Here is a 10,888-nt window from a genome sequence, read left to right as displayed (position 1 = left end):
ACGTACTGTTAACCATTACTTTTAGTAATTATAGTTAGATCACATTAAGTATAAAATTTTAGCGGGTAAGAAGAGTCAGGGGAGCGAAGAGACTTAAGCTTCTTCATCGCTAAAAGTTTACTTAATATTATCTGACACGTACTTAGAATATATTCTATTTTTTCATAGACTGATCCAAAGTTCAGCGCTAATAAAATGTTTTGGGTTTTATCCTTTATTCTTTATCTCTCAAAGTTTTACGTAAATATGAGCATAAAAAATCTAACGATGAAATGAATTACTTACATTAATTACACCTATTTCAACTCTTAATATCCTTTACTTTTAACACTCATATAGTATAGGTTGCAGCTATGTTACATATTTTTTTTAAATTAAAATCTAATTTTTGACTTTCATTGATTATACCATTCTGTATTCAGTGTTCATAATTATAAAGCACTAATGCTTGATAAATAATAACGTTATCACAATATTTTTTCACTTTATATACATGTATTTAGCCCACTGAGGGATATATCTAAGTCATGTCCATTAAGGTGATGCAGGTAAAAATAACTTTATTGGAAGCATTACGAAAAGCCCGATGGAAGCTAAATGTGATACATGAAACAAGGAAATTTTTAGATGTTTTTTGATTTGCTTCGATTCATCATATGCACATTTTGCATAAACGTTGTTTTTACGGACCATATTTAAAAAGAAAACTGATATTACTATTGACTTTCGTTTAGGAAACGTACAAGTAAAACTGTTCTAGTCTTGTTTAGGTATATATGTACACATAAATGTTTTAGGGCAGGTCCATGTTATCGGTATTGTAAGACATCTTTCAGATGCTTGTCCCCAACGTACGAAATTAAGTTATGTAAAATATACTTAATTCCCAGTAATCTCTCCCCTCAAAATCATATACAACGACATTAGACATGCATGTAAAGAGTAGCCCAAAATGCAACAATGACAGATATTAATGTAAATCACAATAAAAAAAAACAACCACAAACCAGGATTTTTTTTTGGAAAAAAATACTTGCAAACAAAAATAGAACAATGATTAAATGTTAACATTAATCAGAAGCTCGAAAGTCCAGCGAAACAATTCAATTGTGAGCACATCAAACACAGACCTCTGAAAACAACAGAGGTGGGATCAGGTGCCATGGAGAAGTAAGCATCCCCTGTCGACCAGCCACACCCGCCATGTGCCCATTGTATGGTTCCAGGATGAAAATAATGGCATTGCAAGTTTTATGAACGACGTCAGTCAACATTCGACCCAACGACAGATTGTATTTGCAAACAAGGTTACCGTATCGACAATAGCATTTGAGAAACGTTGATTTTAAAAATGATTGTTGATACCCATATATTAGTAATTGCAACTTATTTTTCAGAAAGCTGCCTTGCTTTAGAAAGTGATTCTACATAGAACATGCACTTTCGTACCGAATAAACTGGGAGACATAAACACAATATGCTGGTGATAATATTTTATTACTACATAAATAAGTGATGGGAAGTTGACGATAGAAAAGCTGTCAACTTCATCCAGTTTGCTATTAGGTTTATTAGTTTTCCATCAATGTCTTTCTCTAGTAAAACATCCAAATATAGAACAGATGTTTCAAACTCTATGGTGTTTTTTTTTTGTCGAGTTCAATTGGATATATCAAATCAAAATATGAATGAAATTGAATATTGTAAATTGATTAAACACGTCATCGATATATCTAAATGTAAAATTGAAGGCCATGTCAAGAGACTTCATAAAAATACAAAACAGGTCTGATAAAAAATGGGCAAAAATAGTACCCATTGGAATTCTGACAGATTGTTGGAAGACATGGTTTCCAAAAACTACATATACGTAGATTTTGTCAATGAGAAAGTCAAGCATCTTTTGATATCAGCCACAGGGTACTTGTGAATAGAATCAGAATGGTTTTATCAAAGTACGTTTGCAAATAAAAAAAAATCGAGTTCCTTTTATATTGAAGAACTGAGAACAGAAATGATAATGATGACACAGGAGGGGGTATGAAGGTCTTTATCTTTAATTTTTGAACCATATCAGAGGGTTATGTATAGTATTTTTGTCCAGAATAAGACAATAGGCCAACATTAACAATTATGTGCTTTATAAAAGATATCTAAATAGTCAGCGTTCATGGTGTATTAAACTTGCGAAATAATGACTTTAAACGAGACTGTTGATATCCTTGTTTAATCAACTTGTTTGTCAATAGCTTGCCTCGTTTTAGAAATTGTTCGTACGTAGAGCATGCTCTTGCTTATTTCAAGCTCGTGTCGACATATGAATGAAAGTCACTATTGGTAATTGATAATACGTCGTCGATATGTCTAAATGTTGAGTTGAAGGACACAGCAAGTGTTTTCTTCTGGTAATTTCTAGACAGCAAAAAGTAGTAATTGATATTTCTAGAGATCATTGGAGTGTGATCTTTATGTCATTATGTTATTAACGAAAGCAAAGCAACGTAATATAACGATGGATCCGTTTCCGAAATTGTTATCGTTATCGTAATTTTAAATTCCTGTCAATTTTGAATTTTCTCCTGAATCAATACACTAGTTGAAAAAAAAATTAGATTGAAGACCAGAGTAATTAATATATTTTGAGACATATTGCAAAATGTGATGACTTTCGTATCGTTGGAGAGAGATTGTAGTAGTAGGTTAATTCTATTTATCTAATTAAAAATCAGTAAAGAACAGCAGTATAAAAAGAAATCTAACCTTAAAGAACAGTAGTATAATAAGAAATCGAACCTTACAATTTTGTGTTCAGCTACGGTCAATCACTCCTTTGTGGCATTTTTTCAAATGTAATCTTTGCACAAAATGTTACATTTCTGTCATTTCTTTGTAGTGGTGTTTAACATTTTGTTAACTAGGAAGTAATGTTTTGACAAAAATTAAATTCAATTTGAAAAATTTGAAAGTTAAAAGTTATTAACCTTACTTCCTTCTATCATAAAAATATCGGTATGATGATTTTTTTTTCGCCATCGGCAAGGTCATTTGATTGATTTATTATTAGTAGTATCTATTTTTTCTCAGCTTTTTCAAAAAATGATTTGTTGATAGCATTTTATGCTGTACTTTATTAAAAACCCAGAACTAATATATGAATTTTAAGTTTTCAGCAGGAACGCAATTACCAAATTTACCTTCTGCAAAAAAATTGCTTTTTTGCATAATTAGAGACATACTTCAAATAAGTACAGTAAAACTTAAAATATTTTCCACGTGTATATTTCTCAATAATTATTATTATCATTAAATTTATAGACTTATGAAAAAATGAATATCATTGATATTTTATCTTCTTTAAGCGCCCAAATCCCAGCGGAAAGAATACATTAAGTAAAATATACCCCTGCATGTCACAAAAGAAATAAATGGGCGTAGCCAAACGTTTTTGATAGAAAATTTAAATGTACAAGTTGTTACATGTATTTCCAATTTAAATCAAATTTCCAGGAAATTTAATAACAGGTTAACATAGGAAAGAATGCACCCAAGAATGCAATAAAACACGCTTAAAACGAAGTACTGGGAAAATTTTGATTTGTTATCAACGTAATTCGTTATATCTCTTACATGTAGGTTCACAATATATATTAAAGCCACGGGGAATGAAAATCACTCGCTGTTACCATCAATTCATTATAAGCGTGTTCGTTATAAATGTGTTTTACTGTACTTAGACAGCCTTTTGGAAAAAAATTATAAAATATCGGTAAACATACGATTGTAGATATAGATTTACAGGTAATATACATGATACTGGTGTTAGTAGAGTTTAGATAACGGTGCATATTTTCGAGACAAGCTCAAATTTGCATAATTGTCGTCTCCCTCGGGAGGTACATGTAACATAAAAAGTTTGAAAGCCAGAGTTCTAATGTGAACTACTAATGATTAGTTGGTGGTCTGGCAATAACAACTGATTATGACACAATTTCTAAATATATTTCTAAAATATATAAAAACAAGGCTACTTCTCGCCTTATACATGCTTAAGAATGAACGATGTATTTTATCATAAACATTTAGTGGACCAAGTTAAAGAAAAACCCATAGGATTCATAAAGAATAAGCTTGGGAGGTGATGGGTCTCCGAAATACTCATGCTTTGCGTAAACTGTGGTCGTGTAGCGTGTGGGTTACTGACAAAATAAAATAATTTACGTCAACAATTTTTATATAAGTATTTTATTCTGTTTATGTCTAATATTGTTTATTAAATTATATCATACACATGTAGGGTTTACACGTACTGTACTCAATCACCTAAACTTATAACTCAATGCGAGTCAAGTCGCATTTAACTCTGCATGGATCTGCATGTCTGCATTTATTATTCCATCATAAAAAATGGTGAATTTTCTGCTAAATGTGCAATATATATTATCAGTATGTTGAATAATGTACTTTGTGAATAAATGCATGACCTTTTTACACAACATGGGTCATGCAAAACTAGCTCGTACTCTTGACTGATTATAATTTAGAATGCAAAGAAAAAAAAAACGCAAGAAATGCATAAATACAATCGATTTGAATTAAGGGCGAAAAACTTTATTTAATATGTAATCTAGTCATTCGATAACATATAGTATACTGTTTAAACAGTATTCTCGAAACGTATTTTCGATTAAAGGAAATTTTAGAACTTAATTAAAAGCGCAATTAAAGTAACTGCAGGCATTGCCTAAAGATCATCAAGAATCAACATCAAGACTGAAAAAAATACGTAACATTTCTTGGCATGGATTGCTCAGTGGAAACATTTTTCACCACACGATTTTTATACAGACTTATTTAAAATGAATATTAAGTAAATTCTTCACACGGGATAAATAATAGCTTAGAAAAAATATTACATTTAACATTTTTACAATATACATGTGAATATATAGGACTGTCAGCAAGATTTTGGAAAAGGGGGAGGGGGTGATTGTAGAAAGGGTATGGGAGAGATTGTCTCACCTCTTAGCAATTCTTTAAAAAAACAATTGTACCTCTTATGATTATCTGTTGCATTCTAGAAGTCATTTTTCAAATATTACAGAAACAAAATCTAACAGAAATATTACTTAAAGAGATACATGTAAATGATTAATTTATTTTGCTTGAAACATGATATTTTCAAGTTCTATCTTTCCCGGGAGCATCCTCGCAAATTTATTATCAATGCTGTATAATTTTCTAATATAATTTTCATAACTGTAATCAAGGTTGTTGTATCGACAATAGAATTTGAGAAACGTTGAATTAAAACTGATTGTTGATACCCTTGTAACATCAGCTTTTTTTCAGTAACCTGGCTTGTTTTAGAAATTGTTTGTACGTAGAGCATGCACATACGTATTAAATAAAACCTTATATGCAGGTGGTTATAGAATATAAATTATAAGGAAACCTGATAAGAGAAAAGTTGAAATTATCACGTTTATCATAAAGTATAGTTGTTAGTTTTCCATCAGTGTCTTTTTCTAGTAAAACATCTAAATATAGAACAGATGTATCAGACTCTGTGGTGTCTTTTATTTCGATTTCAATGTAATATATCAAATTCATGTAAAAATGAAAATGATTATAAATTGCTGAAACGTCGTCGATATATCTAACTGTCGAATTAAAAACCACAGCAAGAGATTTCTTTTAGTGATGCATTTTTTTTAAATAATAAATTCTGTTTCATAATAATACAAAATAGGTCTGCTAATAATGGGGCACAGTTAGTACCCAAGTGGATTCCAATATAGAATACAGATTTTTGGAAGACCTAGTCTCAAAAGACTAAATACCAGTTGATTTTATATGACAATGATGAAGTCAAGCTTCATTTATATATTAGCCATAGAGTACTTGTGTGTAGAATCGGAATGGTTTAACAAAATACGTTTGTAGCTATGAAAATTTGCGAGTTCCATTTTTATTGAATATTATAGAAAATGAAGGGGGGGGGGGTTACCAAGGTGTCTTAAGTTTTCTCTCATTTTGTGTCTACAAGAACCAAGTCTATCTATGGATAGTATAAGTATGTTTAGTTATTTTTTGTCCAGGACTAGACAATAGGCCAAGATTAACAACTGTGTGTATATCAAAGATGTCGAAATAATCAGCTTCATGGTGTATCCCGATTTGAGGAAATTATTTCAAGTCTGCAAAAACCTGGATATTCAGTAACTGATTGTGTGTTTACTTTATTTATCTATTCATTTATTTTTTGATGAACACATCCAATAAAATGATCTGACGATCATACTGGTCCTCAGAGTTCGATCAATTTGATTTGACAGGCGCGGGTCATTTAATAAACAAGCTAATTCAGAGAATTTGTGTCCCCCGCTTAGGGAAAAAAAGAAGAGCATGTGCAGTTCGGGGGGTGGGGGTGGGGGGTGGGGGGTCACACTGCCCCCCCCCTGTATTTATAGAATTATTAAATGTATATATCTATATTGAAGCAAATTAAAAAAAAAATGCCAATATGGATATAAAAATTCGATTGTTTATTCTTTAATATGTGTACAGAAGATTCTTTTTAATATACAGAATATTCATCACACTGTAATAATGATTTTATGATCGAGTTTGTACACGCCAGACATCATAACTTTTTCATTTCACATGTTGAATAGTATCATTTAGTAAATCAAAAAAAAAGAGAAGAAAATCGTCCGGGGATTGAACCAGGCCCTCTCGCTTGCTAAGCGAGCAACATAACCACTAGACAACGGAGGCACTTGATTATACAGCACATTAAATGCAAACATTAAGTCACATATAATGTTTATATTCACGTTTGATATTGTCAAAATTTTACACAATAAATGTTGTCTAATACAGCCTTTACTAAACAGTTCTAATAGATGTAATTAGAATATGATGGATTTACTAAATGATACTATTCAACATGTGGAATGAAAAAGTTATGTTGTCTGGCGTGTACAAACTCGATCATAAAATCATTATTACAGTGTGATAAATTAGAATTGTCCGCCGACAACCTGTATTATACGTACACGTAATAACTCTCCACATGCCCCTGTGCTAAAAATAGTGCCAAGCGACTTTGAATACAATAAATAAATAAATAGATAAATAAAAAAAACGGAACGGGACACTTTGAGAGGGACAAGAGAGGCCAAAGGGAGTTATGGTATAAAATTTCATTGCAAATGTTCAAAAGCTTCTTAAGATATCGCCCGGAAACGAAAGTGTTACACACAGACGGGATTTATGAATTTACGACCTTGAACTTTGACCTTTTGACCTAAAAATCAATAGGGGTCTTCCTTAGGCCACAGGGAGTTGTTATGTAAAATTTCATTGCAAGAGCTCAAAGAATTCGCGAGATATCGCACAGAAACGAAAGCGTTAAAACAGACAGAATTTATGAATTTATGACCTTGACCTTTGACCTTTTGACCTCCAAATAAATAAGGTTCTTCTTTAGGCCATAGGGAGTTGCTATGCAAAATTTCATTGCAAAAGCTCAAAGGGTTCCCGAGATATCGCGCGGAAAGTGTTACAGACGGACGGACGGATAGGCAGACCCAAAAAATTAATATCCCCCACTTTCAGTGAAAGCGGGGGACAAAAATTAATATCCCCCACTTTCAGTGAAAACGGGGGACACAAAGTACAGTGTACGTATATACTGAAACAGACGCCTTTTACCGTATTTTTTATCAGTAATGTCATTAGATATCAAATGGTTTAAAAAGTATATTTTCCCCGTATACTGAAATATCTCAAACAGAGTAAAATATATGGTTGTCTTTGAGAGAATCTTTAGGTATCAGGTGCAAGCATACAGTCTAAGAATCGGATTACCTTTAGGATTGTCCTTTATGGTTATCCCCTATCACATACAACTTATAATTCTTTAATCGTGCGCTTTTAGAACCGCTTCAAATTAAAGGGAGAACTGCCACACTTATATAGATTTAGAGAGAGAGAAGCTGCTTGGTATGCAAAATATGAATTAAATGTGATGTATATAAACGGTAGATGGTAAAGTTGTAAAATGTTCTTGTGAATTAAAGCCATAAGCTTTTTGCATGTCCTTTAATTGTCGTACAACAATCGTACAAAATTTTAATACAATCTTCAAGCCCCATGCATTCAAGGTGTCATTCACTCATTAAGTACTTTAAGGAAAAAGAGTCTGTCAAGCATGAACACTTCCTCCTCAATTTTTGATAAATGCAAATAAATTTTGACTTGTTTTGAAGGAAAATGTTATCGAAATGTAAATGTTTTTATTATCAGTTCCAAACTATTGTTTTACACATTAGATATATTTAACTTGAAACAGTCTACGTTAATGTTAATATCGAACAGCACAAGTATTATTTGATAATTCTGGAGTTCATGGAAGCGTTACCTTTACGTCATTAAGTTATTGACGGAAAGCAACGTAGGATTACGATAGATATTCCGAAATGGTGATCATAATCGTAATATTAAACTCCTGTCAGCTTGGTCAATACATTAGTTGAAAAGAATACTTTGATTGAACCTAGTTTGAAGACCCAAATTCTTAAGTACTTAGAGATATATTTCAAAAAGTGAAGACTTTTGTATCGTGAGAGAGATTGTAGTAATGTGTTTATTCTATTTTTTAAATTAAAAAATTAGTAAACAAACAGAAGTATACCTGACATTTTTGTGATCAACTGCAGTCAATCACAGTCGACACCTTTGTGGCATTCTACAAAAATACATGTAACCTTTCACACGAATGTTACATGTACATTTCTTCGTCGTGTTTTTGGTCATTTTATTAACTTTGAATTAATGTTTTGACCAAAATTGAATTCGAATGAAAAAAAAAATTGAAAGTTTAAAGTTGTTAACAATCACTTCCTTTCCATCATAAAATTATCGATAAGACACTTTTTTCCTCCATCGGCAAGGTCATTTGATTTATTCATTTATCAATAATTGTTGCTAAGTTTGAAAAGAAATTGATGCATTCATAGCATTTTCTCTTGTACTTTAAAAGCTGTTTAGTTTTTAGCAGGAACGTAAATCGCGTTTAACCTTCATTAAGGTATGTCACTCGTCAGCCTTTAAGAAAATTTTAGTCAAAACCTCTTACTTAAAAACTATTCATTACAATTCAATCTTTATGACATATTTAAATTAAACAATGTAAAATGTTCAACATTCAATTAAAAAACTGCTCAAAAATTCATAAAGAAGCAAGATTTATAAGGGACTATTTCTTGTGGTGGAAGGATATTTAGCAGAAATTTCTGCAAATCTACACATTTATTAAATTTAATATCTTGGAACTTTAGCCTCACATACTTTTACTCGGAGAATATTTTTCGTTATGATATGCCTGGAATATTAAATATACGTCTCAATTTATATTTTTATAACAAAATTTACACCTTCGCTAAACAAATTTTGCCAAGAAATGAAGATATATTAAAGAAGTCAAGATAAAATTTAAACAGTTTTTGCCAGAAAATTGCATATTTTGACCAATATTTCAAAATTTACATCACTGACCTCAACTTTTTCTTTCATTATTTTAAACTACTCGATACTTTTGACCGATCAGCAATTAAGTCGTAAAAAGTTTGATACAAGAAAATATTCTATTGCCTATTTTGATTTTTTAATTCCCCAAATATGAGAATTTTTTAGTGCAAAAAGGTCACACAATAATTTACGCGCATTAATTTGCATGATTTGTTCAATGATAAATATTATTCAAACTATTTTACGTAAAATAAGATTATGTTTATTGTCATGGTTACATCTCATAAAATATGATAACGGTTAAAGTGATTAACCAAAGAGCTACAATTTAAGTGCAAAAAGGTCAACTTAATTGTACCGTAGTTTAGTTAGATGCACACTGACCCCCCATTTTCTCTGCGATTCTGAGTCATACTATATGAGTACTTATCCAAAATATACTTCTCAAAAAATCCTTGATATAACAAATTTCACGAGTGACATACCTTAAATAAATGGGTTTTTTTCTTTTTTGCATAGCTAGAGCCTTACTTCAACTTATTACAACAAAACTTATAAAATGTTTTCAACGTATATATTTCTCAATAATCCTGATTATTCTAACGTTAGATTTTGTAGATTATAAAAAAAAAAATACATTAAGCATCAATGGAATTTTAACTCCCTTAAGTGCCCATATCCTGGCCAGCAGAAGATATACCTAAAGTAGCCTATGCTAGATGCCTCCTCAGTCATTTCACGAATATATATATATAAGTCATTCTTCGATTGACAGTTTTTTCACCAATGACTATTGATTATACTATTACAACAATTATATTACTTTCATGATAATTGTTCGTTAATTATCATACAATTTCTTCTGAGAGAGAATATGTTGATCAGTAACTGTGTGTGGGGTTTTTTTTTTCTTTCTTTTTTTTTAATGAATGAATGGTTATACAACACCCGCACAGTGCAGACCTAGGCTATTTGTTGCAGATGCAAATGTAAAGTTGCGACAAAATTAAGTTCATCATTCTGGCAAAAGAGCATTATTGAATATCTTTGTACCGTATTTGTGCCATCCATACAGAGTTTCATATATCTTGCAAGCACAGGTGTGTGCTGTTTGCTGTTTGCTAGTGACAAAAGACTGGTGACAGTATTTGCTATGGACATGATGAACAACACACTAATTTTATAATAAGTGGTTTTTTCTTAAGAGATCAGATGAGCACAGTGAAAGTTCAAGTAAATTAAAAGTCGAATGTCTTGGTCGTGCACAAGACGATAGCCAAACCAACCATTCACTCAAGTGTAACGAGCGCATTGGGGTATATATCGTTACAATAAGACAAAGTATCTGAAAGAA

This window comes from Saccostrea echinata, unplaced genomic scaffold (genome assembly GCF_033153115.1).
Source record: "Saccostrea echinata isolate AGI-Se365-2 ecotype Australia unplaced genomic scaffold, CSIRO_AGI_Sech_v1 ptg000025l, whole genome shotgun sequence".
Lineage (NCBI taxonomy): Eukaryota > Metazoa > Mollusca > Bivalvia > Ostreida > Ostreidae > Saccostrea > Saccostrea echinata.
Note: the sequence above shows the minus strand (reverse complement) of the source record.